At 47.4% G+C, this 17,910-nt stretch overlaps 1 long non-coding RNA gene across 1 annotated transcript; it reads right to left on the bottom strand.

Annotated features, from left to right (window-relative positions):
• Positions 1-12,713: 12,713 nt before the first annotated feature.
• On the bottom strand, positions 12,714-15,573 carry LOC128426949 (uncharacterized). Its single transcript, XR_008333293.1, has 4 exons — positions 15,001-15,573; positions 14,135-14,258; positions 13,933-14,022; positions 12,714-13,441 (listed from the first exon to the last, which is right to left on the bottom strand). It is a non-coding gene; the product is annotated as an uncharacterized LOC128426949 (long non-coding RNA).
• Between the last annotated feature and the right edge of the window lie 2,337 nt (positions 15,574-17,910).

Genomic DNA, 17,910 nt, shown 5'->3' on the forward strand with positions numbered 1-17,910 from the left:
CATTCACCTCCCAACTTTTTTTTTCAGAGCATTGAACCATATGTCACAGATGTTTCTATCGGTGGATGAAAACTGAGCAGAGACTAGAGACGTGACTAATTGGGTATTTTATTGTGAATATGTGGAAATATTTTGTCTGGAAAAAAGCCATAACATGAGTGTTCTAATGCTACATGATGGTGGTTGTTATCCATAGGTCAATCATTAACATACCATTTTGGACTTTGTGTCAGTATAGTAGTGAATACATTATCCTTTTATGTATGTGTGAGAGAGAGAGGTTGACATGAGCAATTGACTACAAAGGTGCAGGCTTCAGTGTCACTTGGTTATATCCAGCCGATGACTTTAAGTTGAAATTATTAGTAGTGGACTATTTAGTTTAATGAAAATGAAGTAAGGAACATTGGTTTGTCTTGATATTATGTGGATGGATAGTTAATCGTTTGTGTCAATTCAAATGTCAATGTGATGTTGAGTCACTTTTTGACTATTTGCAACAGAAGTTGTTTTCGTTTGCCTCTTTACAGGAAAGAAAGAAGAAAAAAAGATCAGTTTGAAGTTATAAATTCTGTAAAGTGGGAATGTGCCTATCTCCCTGTGTTTATAGTTGTCTGACATCAGTGGTGTCTAGATATCGTGAGAATGTTTTTCCAGGAGATAATCATGGACCCTGGGATTCAGAAAACGTGTCTGTGCTTTGGTTGGTACATGTTCCTGTGATCGTCAGTTATCACAGAGAAGTTTGGACTCACTTCACTCTCACTGCATGTTACACAAACTCAAATGTTGATTTGTGGATGAACTGCTCCTTTGACAGAATCATCAGAAGTGCTCAGCTCTAACTCGGGAACTTATTTACAGTTGTATTGGTCTGACCCTAACACACACACACACACACACACACAGGCAGATCAGGATTACGTGCAGTGGGTTCAGTCACAGAAAGCATATTGCTGTTGATGAAAAACTACATTGCTGCCTTTTTTATTTTACTTTATCAGATTTAAATTAAAGGCTTTGATGATTATAATGTGTTGTGTTTCTTTGTCTTCGGGAAGAAGCACATCTTGTTCAGATTGATGCCTTTTTTGCAACATCAGCAATATCTACACACACACACAAACACTGGCATGATATGAAACCCTATCACATGAGATGAGTGTGATTGAAGTTGAAGCACAAACACATGTGATAGAGGCTTGCAGACACAAACAGATCACTGTTTACACTGGTTTAATGTTTTTCGGGTCTTTAAGCAGACAGACCTTTCTTAAACAAATAATGTAAAACATTTTCATACTAAAAGCTTATGAAGGACAAGCGGTGGCTGCATGGAACCAGAGGAACACATTCTGAGGTGTATCGCACTGTTAGATGTTGCAGGACTCCAGATAAATGAACCTACAGTAACAAGGTTATGGTTCCTGTAAAGCTGCATTAATGAATTCCATGTCCCCGGAGGGCTGACCGCTCCAAAAGACATTCAACACTGCTTGTGTTGACTTCAGGTTAAAGCACGTGAGCAGTGAGCATTCATAAACGCATCTTCAGCTGTAGCTTTGTTAGATCAGCTCCTTGGGGAAATATCAGGCTCAGAAGCAGCTAAATGCTCCAGCATGTTGACCAGCTGCTCTCTGACTGTATCCGTCTGCTGTTTGCTGCTGAGCAGGTCAAGGACATTGGCTTCTTCCAGCACCTTTTCACTGCTGGACATAAAGAAAACACACAGACTGAACTCTATGTTGTAAACGTGCAGTAGAATCCAGTGATGAGATGGAGCAAAGTACAGTTACTTTGTTACTGTACTGAAGTCCATTTTCATGTATTTTTATATTACTCAACTACATATATCAGCAAATATCTGTACTATCTACTCCACTACATTTTTACAAAGCATTAACAGTAATCAATTAGCAAAGTGCGCCTGCATCATTGGTGAAGAAACAGCTCAAATGAATTTGCAATGATGTAGTAGACCCATATATTAGTGTTCTAGAATGTGAATATATGAATGACTGACAGGTTGGGGTAAGGTTAGATCTCGATGTCTCCCCCTACCTGGTTCGTCCCCTGGGTCAGGGTTAAAGTTTTCAGTGAATGTGAATAGCTCATGGGGACGGACACAATGTACAGATTAAGGGAGTCCCTTCCCATTGGCTGGCATGCACAGTGGAACTTTAACTGCCAACTTTCAGGTTAGTGTGAAATTTTACATCTTATTTGGCTCCATGTTAGGTGCCTTAAATCTGTGTTTATGTATATTGTTGTATGTATTCGCTGCTACTTATGTTGTCTCCTTTTACACCGCACACTTCTTGAAGTGCTCATCTCATCTCATCTCATCGTCATCCGCTTATCCGGGGTCGGGTCGCGGGGGGAGCAGCTCAAGCAGGGGGCCCCAGACTTCCCTTTCCCGGGCCACATTGACCAGCTCTGACGGGGGGATCCCGAGGCGTTCCCAGGCCAGTGTTGAGATATAATCTCTCCACCTAGTCCTGGGTCTTCCCCGAGGTCTCCTCCCCACTGGACGTGCCTGAAACACCTCCCAAGGGAGGCGCCCAGTGGGCATCCTTACCAGATGCCCGAACCACCTCAGCTGACTCCTTTCTAAGTAAAGGAGCAGCGGCTCTAATCCGAGTCCCTCACGGATGACTGAGCTTCTCACCCTATCTCTAAGGGAGACGCCAGCCACCCTTCTGAGAAAACTCATCTCGGCCGCTTGTACCCGCGATCTCGTCCTTTCGGTCATCACCCAGCCCTCATGACCATAGGTGAGGATAGGAACGAAGATCGACCGGTAGATCGAGAGCTTTGCCTTGCGGCTCAGCTCTCTTTTCGTTACAACGGTGCGGTAAAGCGAACGCAATACCGCCCCCGCTGCTCCGATTCTCCGGCCAATCTCACGCTCCATAGTACCCTCACTCGCGAACAAGACCCCGAGGTACTTGAACTCCTTCACTTGGGCTAAGGACTCATTTCCTACCCGGAGTAAGCAATCCATCGGTTTCCTGCTAAGAGTCATGGCCTCAGATTTAGCGATGCTGATCCTCATCCCAGCCGCTTCACACTCGGCCGCCAGCCGATCCAGTGAGTGCTGAAGGTCACAAGCCGATGATCCAATGAGGACCACATCATCCGCAAAAAGCAGTGACGAGATCCTCAGACCACCGAACTGCAACCCCTCCCCACCACGACTACGCCTCGATATCCTGTCCATGTATATCACAAACAGGATTGGTGACAAGGCGCAGCCCTGGCGGAGACCAGCACCCACTGAGAACGAAACTGACTGGCTGCCGAGGACGCGAACACAGCTCTCGCTTTGGGAGTACAGGGATTGGATGGCCCTGAGGAGAGACCCCCTTACCCCATACTCCCGCAGCACCTCCCACAGTTTCTCCCGGGGGACCCGGTCATACGCCTTCTCCAGATCCACAAAACACAAGTGGACCGGATGGGCATACTCCCAGGCCCCCTCCAGGATCCTTGCGAGAGTGAAGAGCTGGTCCGTAGTTCCACGTCCGGGGCGAAAACTGCATTGTTCCTCTTCAATCTGAGGTTCGACGATCGGCCGAACCCTCCTTTCCAGCACCTTGGAGTAGACTTTACCAGGGAGGCTGAGAAGTGTGATACCCCGATAATTGGTACACACTCTCTGGTCCCCCTTTTTGAACAGGGGAACCACCACCCCGGTTTGCCACTCCTTTGGCACTGTACCCGACTCCCACGCGATGTTGAATAGGCGTGTCAACCATGACAGCCCCTCAACACCCAGAGCCTTTAGCATTTCTGGCTGGATCTCATCAATCCCTGGGGCTTTGCCACTGCGGAGATGTTTGACTACCTCAGTGACCTCCACCAGGGAAATTGACGACGAAACACCATCAACCTCGAGCTCTGCCTCCAACATAGAGGGCGTGTTATTCGGATTCAGGAGTTCCTCAAAGTGTTCCTTCCAACGTCCGACGACCTCCTCAGTTGAGGTCAACAGAGTCCCATCCTTACTGTACACAGCTTGGATGGTTCCCCGTTTCCCCCTCCTGAGGTGCCGGATAGTCTTCCAGAAACACTTTGGTGCCGACCGAAAGTCCTTCTCCATGACCTCTCCGAACTTCTCCCACACCCGCTGCTTAGCCTCTGACACGGCAGCAGCTGCAGCCCTTCTGGCCTGTCGGTACCCTGCAACCGAGTCAGGAGTCCTCCAGGATATCATATCCCGGAAGGCCTCCTTCTTCAATCGGACGGCTTCCCTGACCACCGGTGTCCACCACGGTGTCCGAGGGTTACCGCCCCTTGAGGAACCTAAGACCCTGAGGCCACAGCTAGCCGCCGCAGCTTCAGCAATGGAGGCTTTGAACACCGCCCACTCCGGCTCAATGTCCCCAACCTCCACAGGAATGCCAGAAAAACTCCGCCGGAGGTGTGAGTTGAAGATACCTAGGACGGGGGCCTCCTCCAGACGTTCCCAGTTCACCCGCACTACTCGTTTGGGCTTACCAGGTCTATCCGGAAATTTCCCCCATTCCCTGATCCAACTCACAACCAGATGGTGGTCGGTTGACAGTTCCGCCCCTCTCTTTACCCGAGTGTCCAAAACATGCGGCCTCAGATCAGATGACACGATCACAAAATCGATCATTGATCTTCGGCCTAGGGTACTCTGGTACCAGGTACACTTATGAGCACCCTTATGTTCGAACATGGTGTTTGTTATGGATAATCCATGACTAGCACAGAAGTCCAATAACAAACGACCGCTCGGGTTCAGATCAGGGAGGCCGTTCCTCCCCACCACGCCTCTCCAGGTATCTCCATCGTTGCCCACGTGGGCGTTGAAGTCACCCAGCAGAACTACGGAGTCCCCTACTGGAGCCCCATGCAGGACTCCATTCAGGGTCTCCAAGAAGGCCGAGTACTCTGAGCTGCTGTTTGGTGCATACACACAAACAACAGTCAGAGTTTTCCCCCCTACAACCCTTAGGCGCAGGGAGGCGACCCTCTCGTCTACCGGGGTAAACTCCAACACCGCGGCACTCAGCCGGGGATTTATGAGTATCCCCACACCCGCCCGGCGCCTCACGCCCTTGGCAACTCTGGAGAAGAATAGAGTCCAACCCTTATCCAGGAGTACGGTACCAGAGCCGAGACTGTGCGTGGAGGTAAGCCCCACCAGATCTAACTGGTAGCGCTCCACCTCCCTCACAAGCTCCGGTTCCTTTCCCCACAGCGAGGTGACGTTCCACGTCCCCAGAGCCAGCTTCTGCCGCCCGGGTCTGGTCCGTCGAGACCCCTGACCTTCGCTGCCACCCATGTGGCTGCGCACCCGACCCCAACGGGTCTTCCCACAGGTGGTGGGCCCATGAGATGAAGAGAGGGGGGGTGCCACGTAGTTTGTTCGGGCTGTGCCCGACCGGGCTCCGTGGCAAACCCGGCCACCAGGCGCTCGCCATCGAGCCCTCCGTCTGGGCCTAGCTCCAGACGGGGGCCCCGGGCTTCCTCCGGGCTGGGTCCCATCTCCTCTTGTATCGATATTCATTGAGGGTTTTTGAACCATTCTTAGTCTGGCCCCTCACCTGAGACCACTCTGCCATGAGAGACCCTACCAGGAGCACAAGGCTCCAGACAACACAGCCCTCAGGTTCACAGGGACACGCAAACCTCTCCACCACGATAAGGTGACGGTTCCAGGAGAGGTTCTTGAAGTACTGCGTAACAAATTTCCGTTGTTTTAAACGATGACAACAAGGAGCTTTTCAATCGATTCTATTGTAGCATTCACGAAGGCAGCCCGGGCAGCTTCTACAACTCTTCAAAGATCTGTACCTTCTCAGCAAACTCAACCCGGGCCAAGACACGTTGTATTAATCACTGCTTCTATGAAATCATCTCAGTCCTGTTTGCTCTGTGGTTTCTAACAGCTGCACACATCTGTACCAGTGACCTACTCATTTGTCAGGATAGGGGTATGATGCTGTTTTTCCACAGCCTGCCGTGACCACACTTTGCCAAGCCATGATCATGTGTTTCCACTGTGGTTTGGGATAACCATGCCTATCCTGTGCCTTGTGGTCCTGTCACGACTGACGTACAGTACAACCCAAACCAACTTCACTGTTAGCTCGTTACTTTAATTATATATTGTAGTGAGATCGGGACCCTTGGAAAGGTTACCAGCCTAGCTATTTTGTAATGGCCTATTTCAGCCTTGCACTTCGAAGGTCCTTAGTGTCCGTAGCACTATCGCCGATTGCAGAGTGTAAAAAGTCAAAGTATTTAGCCTGTTTGCTCAGAGGAGGATTCACGGTTGGACACGCTTTAAAGGCGACAACCAAGAGAGTCATCAATTCTCAGGGTTGTCTAGGCAGAATCCGGTAACCCTTAGGTTATGACTCTAGACCGACAGATAAGCTATCCCTCTTAATGAACGTAGGGCTTTACAGGGTTAAGGTAGCTGGAGTTTTTATGTTGGGCCAGTCCTTGCACCGTCCTCGCCTTGTTAGCATCTTACTTCCCAGTGTTCTACAATGTTCAATCCGCACTTCATGGCAGAAGACTCCTAGTGAGTCCTCCCCTTACCTCAAAAAGCAGTGTTAAGGTAACCACCTACCCGTGGATACTCACCCTTCAGACAGACGTCTCTGGCGTATACAAGCGTGGGTCCAAGGAGGCAACTAGCTAGAAAGTTTTGTGACTGTTACACAATGGGTAACAGAAAATGTATTCCGAAGTTTACAAGATACTGATTGTACTATGCTAACAAACTCTTAAGTCGAGTTCTATCACTTCAGTCCTTATTGGGGCACTTCGTAAAGTGATTTCAAGATAAAGTAAAGTCAGTTCCTTGGCGAGGTTCCAATTGCGAGCTCTCCAAGTCTTGTAAGATACCAAAGCATATATGAATTTGGGCGAGGAGGTGGAGTTGCTGCTTTTTAACTCCAGTCTATCAATTAATCCTAAACCTAAACTCAGCTATAACTCATTTGAATGTCTTGTTATTAGTCTTCCATGCCAATCCAGGAAACACCAACAGCCAATCATATTTGCTGTAGTTTACCGTGCTCCGGGGGCTTATACCAAATTATTAATGGAATTCCCTGAGTTTTTAATCAAACCTAGTCCTAAAGACCAATACAATTATTATTGTTGGTGACTTTAATATTCATGTTGACAATAATAAAGATAGCCTTAGCGTAGCATTTATTTCGATACTAGACTCAATTGGTTTCAGTCAGTGTGTACACCAACCTACTCATTGTTGTAACCACACACTTGACCTTGTATTTGTTACGGTTTGAGGGAGGAGATGGACCCAGGATGCAGAGGTTATAACAAAAAGGGGATTTAATATACAAAAAGGTCTTAATAAGACAAAAACAAAACAGGAACACTAACAAAAGTTACACTGGCGACAAGGCGCACGGAGAACAAGAAACGAGGAAGCAGGAGAAGCTGGTCGAAACAGCAGGAACAAACAAACGATCTCTCACGACGTGTGGAGAAAACAACGAGTACAACCCGACACCAGACAAAGGGAAACAGAGGCTTAAATACACAGCAGGAAGGCCGGGGCAATTACACCAGGTGAAACACATGAGGATTGGAGATCACAATCACAGACAGGAAGTGAGACACCGAGAAGCTGAAACAAGACAGTGAGAGCAAGGCTACAAAATAAAACAGGAAATAGAAAACACACAGACGACTGAAAATAACAAACTAAAATGACAGGACACCACAGTACCCCCCCCCCCCCCCCCCTCAAGGACCGGATTCCAGACGGTCCATAACCGAGACGGGTGGGAGGAGGGGGGAACCGGAGGAGGGAATCCGGGAGGTGCCCAGGGTCTCAGGCCGACGGCTCCGTGGCCGCTTCGGAACCTGGCACAATGTCTCAGGTGGAAGGCCCCGAGGCCGGACAGGAACGAAGCATGGGGGCTCCTCAGGAGGACGGCCCGGAGGCCGGTCAGGGACAAAGTACATAGTCTCAACCCGACGGCTTCATGGCCGCTTCGGGGCTGAACGCAGAGGCTCGGGAGGACGGCGCCGTGGCCGCACAAGGGCAGAGTTCTGAGGCTCGTGGGGGCAGCGCCGTGGCCGCTCAGGGACAGAGTTCAAGGGCTCTGCTGGACGACCTGGAGGCCGGTCAGAAGCCAAGCACGGGAGCTCCTCAGGAGGGCGGCGCCTTGTCCGCTCCGGGACAGAGTTCTGAGGCTCAGGAGGGCGGTCCAGAGCCCAGCACGGGGGCTCCACGGGCAGGTGGACCGAAGACCAGTCAGGGGCAGAGGGCAAGAGCTCCGACCTCAACCCTGGACGTGGGGCAAGAACTGTAGCTGGCAACGCGAGGATCTCCGACGCCGAAACACAGGGATACGTCAGCCGAGAGCCTCCGGCGCGGAGCAGGCACTGGAGCAGGCGCTAGAGCAGGCGCCGCTGTAAGGACCACTGACGTCGGAGAACGCGAGACATCAGCTGAGAGCCTCCGGCGTGGAGCTGGGACCGGAGCAGGTGCTGGAGCAGACGCCGCTGTGAGGACCAGTGACGTCGGAGAACGAGTGACATCAGCTGAGAGCCTCCAGCGCGGAGCTGGGACCGGAGCAGGTGCTGGAGCAGACGCCGCTGTGAGGACCAGTGACGTCGGAGAACGAGTGACATCAGCTGAGAGCCTCCAGCGCGGAGCTGGGACCAGAGAAGGTGCTGAAGCAGGTGCTGGAGCAGACGCCGCTGTGAGGACCACTGACGTCGGTGAACGAGAGAAATCAGCTTGGAGCCTCCGGCGCGGAGCTGGGACTGGAGCCGATGCTGGAGCAGACGCCGCTGTGAGGACCACTGACGTCGGAGAACGAGAGACATCAGCTGGGGGCCTCCGGCGCGGAGCAACGACTGGAGCAGGTGCTGGAGCAGACGCCGCTGTGAGGACCACTGGCGTCGGAGAACGCGAGACATCAGCTGAGAGCCTCAGGCGCGGAACAGGGGACTGCGACCCAGTCGGGACTGGAGGTGGCTGGTCCCTGGGAGCATGCTGCTGGAGGGATTGGCTTCTGCTGGGGATCCCCTCTCTCCAAGGTCCGCAATCCGCCAGAGGAAACCCCTTGAGGTTGCGGGGTCCCCAAAAGACTCTGCCGCTTCCAGCGTAGAGGACTACGGCTGGGGGATGGTGCCTGCGAGCTGGCTTTACAGGTGCGAGGGTATTGCTCCGACCTCTGCCGCCAACTGCAGACCTCTGCTGAAGGTTGCGGGGTCCACCAAAAGCCAGGCGGGTTCCGTAAAACGGGTTCGAGGAAGGGACTGTATGGCTGCGCAGCTTCCTCCATCTCTCCTGCACCTCCGGGAGGTATGGCACGGTGTGGCTCACCCACGGTCGATCCTTTAGCCAGGCCTCCACTGCCAAGATCTCCCTCAGTGTCTCTGCAGGGTCTGGGGCTCCATCCTCCAGCTCGTACAACAAAAACTCAAAATAATAAACTTTTTCAAAAAATAAATTACCTCTGCTGGGTCCATAGTTTGGTCGGGTTGTTCTGTTACGGTTTGAGGGAGGAGATGGACCCAGGATGCAGAGGTTATAACAAAAAGGGGATTTAATATACAAAAAGGTCTTAATAAGACAAAAACAAAACAGGAACACTAACAAAAGTTACACTGGCGACAAGGCGCACGGAGAACAAGAAACGAGGAAGCAGGAGAAGCTGGTCGAAACAGCAGGAACAAACAAACCATCTCTCACGACGTGTGGAGAAAACAACGAGTACAACCCGACACCAGACAAAGGGAAACAGAGGCTTAAATACACAGCAGGAAGGCCGGGGCAATTACACCAGGTGAAACACATGAGGATTGGAGATCACAATCACAGACAGGAAGTGAGACACCGAGAAGCTGAAACAAGACAGTGAGAGCAAGGCTACAAAATAAAACAGGAAATAGAAAACACACAGACGACTGAAAATAACAAACTAAAATGACAGGACACCACAGTATTATCGTACGGTGTCGGAATTGAACATTTAACAGTACTTCCGCGCAATCCAGTTCTATCAGACCATAATTTAATAACCTTCAATTTGTCAATAACTGAATATATGCCACTAATAAAAACTCATTTTCTAGATTACTACCTGATAGTGCTGTAGCTAAATTTAAGGAAATAATTGCAATTACATCTTAACCCGTATTATCCGTAGATATAAACAACTAATTCTTTAAAAATCCGAGCTCCATTGAGATCGACCACCTCGTTGATAGCTCTGCAGACTCATTACGATTAACATTAGACTCAATAGCGCCTCTAAAAAAGAAAAATGTCAAACATAGTAAATTAGCTCCGTGGTATAATTCCCAGACAAATGAGTTAAAACAATTATCAAGAAAACTAGAAAGGAAGTGGCGCTCCAGCAACCATGTTGAAAATCGAATAGACTGGGAGAATAGTGTTAAAGAATATAAAAAGGCTCTCCACAAAGCAAGAGCTGCCTACTATTCAAAACTAATAGAAGAGAATAAAACAACCCCAGGTTTCTCTTCAGCACTGTAGCCAGGCTGACAGAGAGTCACACCTCCACCGAACCCAGTATTCCTTGATCCCTAAATAGCAAAATCTTTATGACCTTTTTTAATGATAAAATTCTAATTATTAGAAATTAAATCAACCATCTCCTGCCCTCAATTGGCACTAATACCCCACCAAGACTCTACAGCTTGTCCAAAATGCCGCAGCACGTGTCCTGACGAGAACCAAGAAAAGAGAGCACATTTCTCCAGTATTAGCATCGCTACACTGGCTTCCAGTTAAATCTAGAATAGAATTTAAAATTCTCCTCTTCACCTTCAAGGCCCTTAATAATATAGCGCCTTTTTACCTTAAAGAGCTGTTAGTACCTTATAAACCCACTAGAGCACTCCGCTCCCAGAATTCCGGCCTACTTGTCGTCCCTAAAGTCTCTAAAAGTAGAGTAGGAGCCAGAGCTTTTAGCCATCAAGCTCCTCTGCTGTGGAATAATCTACCACTTGCAGTTCGGGAGGCAGACACCATCTGTTCATATCAGAGTAAGTTCAAAACCTTCCTTTTTGATAAAGCTTATAGTTAGAGCTAATTAGTGCGGCAGAACGTAACTTGTCCTATGTTCTAAAATAGGAAGCGTTTAGTCTAAAAAGGCATAGAGGTATTGATGGCTGATCTACTGAGTGGACCATATGGTCTTCATCGTTCTATCATACAAACCAGTAGCCAGTCAGATTTACCTTGAGCCTCAGTGTACTCCCAAGTTCAGCCTGTATCATTGTATCATTGATTACAAGGCAAAAACCCCTGATGACACTAAGACGCAAAGGGAATTTATGACACATAACACACAGAGCTTCTCTTTCCAGCTTCTCCTTCCTCTTCTTCATCCCTATCACATTGAAGTAAGTCATATCTCATCAGTACATGTTACTGACTTGACCCCTTCCCCGAGTCCCTTTGCTTTATTGCCCGCAGATCCAGGGCCTCCGTGGCCGCACCATGGATTACGATTTGTGGATCGCGCATCAGAGGTCGCAATGGTGGATCCAGTATGGCGGATTCTATATCATGTGGGCTGATCATAGTGGTAATGGCGGATCCTGTGTCGCGTTGGCATCAGATACGGGCGGTGGACCACGACCGGGCAGCGGCTCAGGATGGATCCTAATAAGTGGACAATGACTGTGGACTAAAGTGGCATCTGATCTGGATGGCGGATCATGATCTTGCTGGTTGCGGACCATAGACTATGATTGCAGCAGGACTGCTTGACATATAGTATTGAAGTTATCCTTCAAATTGTTTCCTTAATGCTGCTAAAAACTTTAATCTTGATGATGTTTTCCTGCACGTGGCATCTATTGCACTTCTGTCCGTCCTGGGAGAGGGATCCCTCACATGTGGATCTCTCTGAGGTTTCTACTTATTTTTACCCTGTAAAAGGGTTTTTAGTAGTTTTTCCTGACTCTTGCTGAGGGTTCAGGACAGAGGATGTCACACCATGTTAAAGCCCTATGAGACGAATTGTGATTTGTGAATATGGGCTATACAAATAAAATTTGATTGATTGATTGATATGAGGCACCAAGTGTGTGTGTCCTCAAAATAACACAGTGGTTATATTCTGTCTGCTGCCAGATGTCACAACCTAATATGGTCTTATTACTTTATCAACGCTTATACAACGTAAACAGGATGTAATGTTATACAACGTATACAGAAAGTAAGATAGTGTGAAGAACAAAAGGTCAAAAGCTATACTATTGTTTACACAGTATGTAGGATACCATGCAAAGCAAGAGGCCAGGACATATTTGTTAAATGTACTTTCCAGTATATGCATCACACAACTGCTTGTTGTTTTAAGAATGCACGTAATGGAACATAGTTTCACACCTAGCTTAGCCGTTTATGCAACAATATATATATATACAGATCATCAGATCGTGATGAACAAATTATTCAAGTTTAAAGGGGACATATTATGCCCATTTCACCACATTTGATATGGTTCCTTGGGGTCTTAATGAAATGTCTGTAACATTTTTTGGTAAAAATACCACAAGGATAATTTAAAACAGCACCTTTTTACTCTGTCTAAAACAGCCCTCCTGAGATCAAGCTGTTTTGAGGGCCCCGCCCCCCTCTCAGCCCGCCCCCATCTTACCCCACCCCCTTTCACCCCTCTCATCCCTCCCCCTTCTCACCCCTCCCCCCTCTCATGGAGGTGTAGGACATAACGTTTTTTACCTCCATTAATTAGCCTGTGTGTTTGAATGTGTTCTCACTACAGAATGCATTCAACATCTATAGGGCAGATTATGGGCCTTTATGTCTAAGAGGAATAGAGCAGTAAGTTTTGTTTTTTTTATGCATGAGATATCAGTCATTTCTGCAATACAAATATGACTGAGGAATAAAATACATAAATTACTCTTCCCTGTGTATTACTTTGCTAACTGCTCATCTTACACGTGTAAGAATAAAATACCAAGTATAATGAAAACATTGATTTCAAAAATACAATTTGTGCCATCAGTAGCCATACTGTAAACAAAGGAACACTTTATATTTGTGTGTCACCTTTATTCTCTAAATACAATGTGAACTTTGCTCAGCCGTTACAGGTATTTGTCGTAGAGAAGCTTTGTTAGCTGGTGTTGAGGCTATCTGGGCCGGAGAATCAGGGTGGTCCTGCCCTCCTGCTCGGTGCTCCAGATACGCAGAGTGTTCCCTGATGCTCAGGGAAGTTATACAGGGTTCAGACCTGCCCTTGATTGAAACTCGACACATAGCTGGCTATAACTTCCTGCTTGTCAGGTTTCTCATACTAGGCAGAGAGATCCTCAGGTTTTGAGATCTTCAGCACCTCATTCACATATGGGGCCGGGTCCTGAAAAACCTCGTGAAAGATGAGGTCCAACAGGTTATCCATGTAATCTGTAATACAAATTGGGGAAAAAGTTGGACATTTTGCACTTTTTTGTATTTATTATTTTCTTTTTATAATTATATTATTCTATTTATCGTGAAGACGATAAATAAATGGTCTTTAAATGGAGAAGACCATTTAAAGACAGCAGTTAATTGATATGTTATTTATGTTTCACATACTGTTTTCACATTGTTTGGCTTTTAAATAGAGCCTGTAAGAATCATGGAAGATTGCATCTGCTTTCACCGGCTTTTCTGTGCACTCGCCTTTCTTATATATTACATCTGTCCCCCGCCGACACACAGGACAAACCTCAAACAGCTCCAGGAGGCAGTTTTCATAGACAATATATGTGGGTGTCTTATGAACAGGGTTGGAAGATTCCATTCCAATAGAACGACAAAGATTTCACCAAAAGGCTGCAACAGCTAAAAAAGTGTAGGATGGTAATCTATCTGATTATTGAAATGTTTAGATTAAATATTGAGTCACTCACGTCACATCTTGTCCTCTCCCTCCTCCAAGCAAGGTCTCTTACAGCTGAGGTCCCAACACCAACATCAGTGCAGCACAGTTTTCTGTGTGCCTATGATAAAACAGACACAGTATCCATGGAGTCACAACAAATGAGATGCTGTTACAACTTTAACACGGAGACACAATCAATGACATGACGAAGTAACTGAGGGTAAACCAACCTGTACTTTTGTAGTGAGGTCGCAGTGTTTTCATAGAAAGCTGCGTTCCATGTGTGCGCATCTGTGGTGGGTCCGTCTGGCATGCTACGTGATGTAGCCTAGCACCGTGAACAGATGTGCTTGCCTGAACACCAAAAGCAGCAATGTTATTCATGTTTGTACTACTGTCATGCATACAAGGATACAAGGGCACATTTCCCCAAACTAGGGCTGGTAATGAATAATCGTTCTAGTCCCGCACATTATGACAACAACATACTCCGGTATCTTGAACGAGCGGCCATAGCAGCAGCTGGAAGTTAGGTTCGTGAGTGTTGTGCTCTCCACGCTTTCCCCCCCCCCCGCTCGCGTGTCCTCCCGTTAGTACTGTGCCGCTGATTTTTTTCCCACGGCAGCACTGGGCTGGAAGTTCGCAACGGCCGACACTCGTAGCAGCTACTACAAACTTCCGTAGCTAACTTCAAGCTCCAGCAGCTACAACCGGAGCTCGTAGCAGCTGCTACAAACATCCGTAGCTAACTTCAAGCTCCAGCAGCTACAACCGGAGCTCGTAGCAGCTACTACCGGGGTTCGTAGTAGCTGCTAAGGGGCTCGTAGTAGGTGCTACGGCCCCTCGAGCGGAGGGGGGGGGGGGGGAGCGTGGAGAGCACAACACTCACGAACCTGCCATGTGATCACCGTCCACCGTGGACTCGCCAGCCGTCCTCGATTAATGAAAACTCCTGTAAAGTCTCTACCTATCGCCCACCAATACATACTAGCCCCCCACCCCCTCACACACACGGCACAACATGCTAACGGCACTAGCCTCCACACAAAATGTCTAAAAGAAGCAAATACCAGAATTATAAAAAAAAAATACTTACATTTCCCTCGTCTTCAGTATTGCCATGGAAAGATGGCACCGACCCCTCTTTCAATAACAACCTTTTAGAGAATCCAGCGTTATATTGGCCCAGGTTGATAAAAAAGTCAGATTCAAAGTGGTGGCAGGAACGTTGCCATCATATATGAACTCAATCCATCTCAATCTTGTGTCTTCTGAAGCTGGAGTCACATGAAGACATGTTTGCAGCCGACCACCGATTCATGCTGCTAGTTAGCTAATCCAAGTGTTTCCAAGGCTTGCAAGAATGAAATGGCGGATACCGGTGGACCGAGCTTATATAAAGTGGGAGGGTCCATCTAGGGGTGGGTCGAGTGGTAGTGGGGGAGTGCATAGAGCTATGGGGGAATGTACTAAATGGGCATTTTTCGACTATGACGTCTATTTCGGGGGAAATTCCATTGGACGCCCTTTAGCACATAGTTTCTGAAATAGAGGAACCACAACAAATCGCGGGAGTGATTTTTTTCCAGAGTTTTTGGGACGGTAGACATGCCAGATACCCAAACTAATGTGTAGAAGCACTACAAAAGTGGAATTTTCATAATATGTCCCCTTTGAAATCTTTACTGATGTACATCGTATAATTTGTTGAGAACAAAATGATGTAATAACGGTCAATGGAAACCAAAATCATCAACATATTGAGAGCAAACTCATAATGTGACTCAGTCGTGTGTATGGCCCCAACGTGGCTGAATGGACTCCCGACAACTTCTGGGCCTGCTCCTGATGAGTCGGTGGAATTGTTAGGTCCCTCCTTCTACCTGCCTGTGTGCCTTGCTCAGTGCTGGTAGGTGGAGCTTCAGCCACTTACCTGCCCAACTGGGTGGGCCGTCCCAGAGAGTATAAAGGACTGCTCTCCTGGGAGTGTCTCTCTCTCTCTCTCTCTCTCAGCAGGGCCTGCTGCACCAGCCTGATACGTGATCCTTTTGTCTCAGTTAAATAAATTCTATTTGATTTAAAGCTCTGTGTGTGTGGATCTCCCTTTTTGTTACCAGCCTTGAGCCAGGTGGTAACAAATGGGGGCTCGACCGAGATTGGAACTGATTAGTATTGCTAAATGATAAATATAGCTTTTGTTAAAGGGAGTTTTGCCACACAAATGTTTGGTTGAATTGTATTTTCCTGAAACTGCTGGCAGAGGTAAGGGCTGTTAATTCATTTGGAACCCTTTTCCCTGTTAGGAATAAGCAATGAGGGGCACTAGCTGTCTCTCATTGAAACTTTTTTTGTTTTAGTTTGTTATTTTTGTGCAGTATGTGGTTAGAGCAGTTGCTCGGGGGCACTTCCATGACTGTCTAGGTGACTTTCAGCGTGCTGATGGTTAACCGGGTTACTGGGTTTCGTGCTTAATTTATTCTGCCACTAACCTGCATGAAGACTAGGGATGAGTTACTTAGTTAAAACTGGTTAGGCAGTTAGTCAGAGGGATGGGGTTCCTTGTTTAAAGCAGCCTGTCACCCTGTTAGTTAGTAGTTAGGTTGTGGGAATTGTTTTTTTGATGAGTGCCTCTAGGTGGCAGGTATACTGGGGAAATGGCTTCAATTGATGACTTTGTTAATTCTCCATGCGATGAGTTGCTTAACTCTTACAGAAAAGATCAGCTTGTGAAGGTGGCTGAACACTACGGTGTTGAACTTCCAAAAAAGTTTAATAAAGATGAATTGTTGGCCATCTTAAAGCACCAATTGGTTGAGAAAGAAGTTTTGCCTGGCCCAGTGGGGAGTTTTAAAACACCTGTAGATGAGGATAGTGTTTTAGATGTAGACTCCACCAGGGTAACTGAGCCAGTAAAATTGCCCAAAATGGCTCCTGTTTTGACTGGACTTGGGTTTACCTTTGAGCAGCAAAAAGAGCTTATGCAACAGGAACATCAAAATACTCTGGAGTTGCAAAAGTTAAAACAAGATGCCCATCTTCGGGAGGCTGAATTAGCCCATGTTCAGGCAAGACAACAATTAGAGTTAGAGCGATATAAGTTGGAGCTTATGAGTCAAGGAAAGCTTCAGACTAAGCCACAGAAGTTTGGAGAGTCAGAATTGTTTGTTCCTCCTATTCTGTCATTTGATGTTGCTGTTAACTTACGGTTAGTTCCTAAGTTTAATGAAAAGGACCCTGACATTTTCTTTGTGTTGTTTGAGCGTTTAGCAGAGGCACGAAATTGGTCGGACGCGGAGCGAACCCTATTACTTCAATGTGTGCTCACTGGCAAGGCCCAGGAGGCTTTCTCAGCCTTGACTGTTACTGATAGTGGTAGCTACCAGTCGGTTAAAGCTGCAGTACTTAGAACATATGAATTGGTACTGGAAGCTTATCGTCAGCGTTTCAGGCTACTCAGAAAAGAGAAGCAGTCTCACACTGAGTTTGTTCGGGAGTTATCCACTCACTTTAGTCGCTGGTGTGCTGCTTCTCAGGTTAAGACCATGGAGGATCTTCAAGAACTAATCTTGCTTGAGCAGTTCAAAAATACTTTGCCTGACCGGGTTGTTACCTACATCCAGGAAAAGCAAATAAGCAAGGTTACAGATGCTGCTAGATTGGCAGATGAGTCCTGACCCATAAAGGTTTTTTTGGTGAGAGCCGTGGTCGTGGAGATTCTGGCCCCCGAGAGAGCATTGTTGGAGTTAACTCCCGTAAGTTTTGGTCCGAACGGACAGAAAGAATTTCAGGTAAAGCAGAGCAGGATTTAAGAGGAAAGCTGGACCCAAATCGCATCTGTAATTACTGTCATGGAAAGGGTCACTGGCGAAATGAGTGTCCAATCCTGAGGAAAAAATCAATGCCTGCTTATTTTCCGGCAAAACCATCTGCGGCTGCTGTGTCTCTTCATGCCGAAGAAAGAAGTTGTGTCATTGCCGCCGTGCAGGCCCACACTAAACCACCTTCC

The sequence above is a fragment of the Pleuronectes platessa genome, chromosome 21 (genome assembly GCF_947347685.1).
Source record: "Pleuronectes platessa chromosome 21, fPlePla1.1, whole genome shotgun sequence".
NCBI lineage: Eukaryota > Metazoa > Chordata > Actinopteri > Pleuronectiformes > Pleuronectidae > Pleuronectes > Pleuronectes platessa.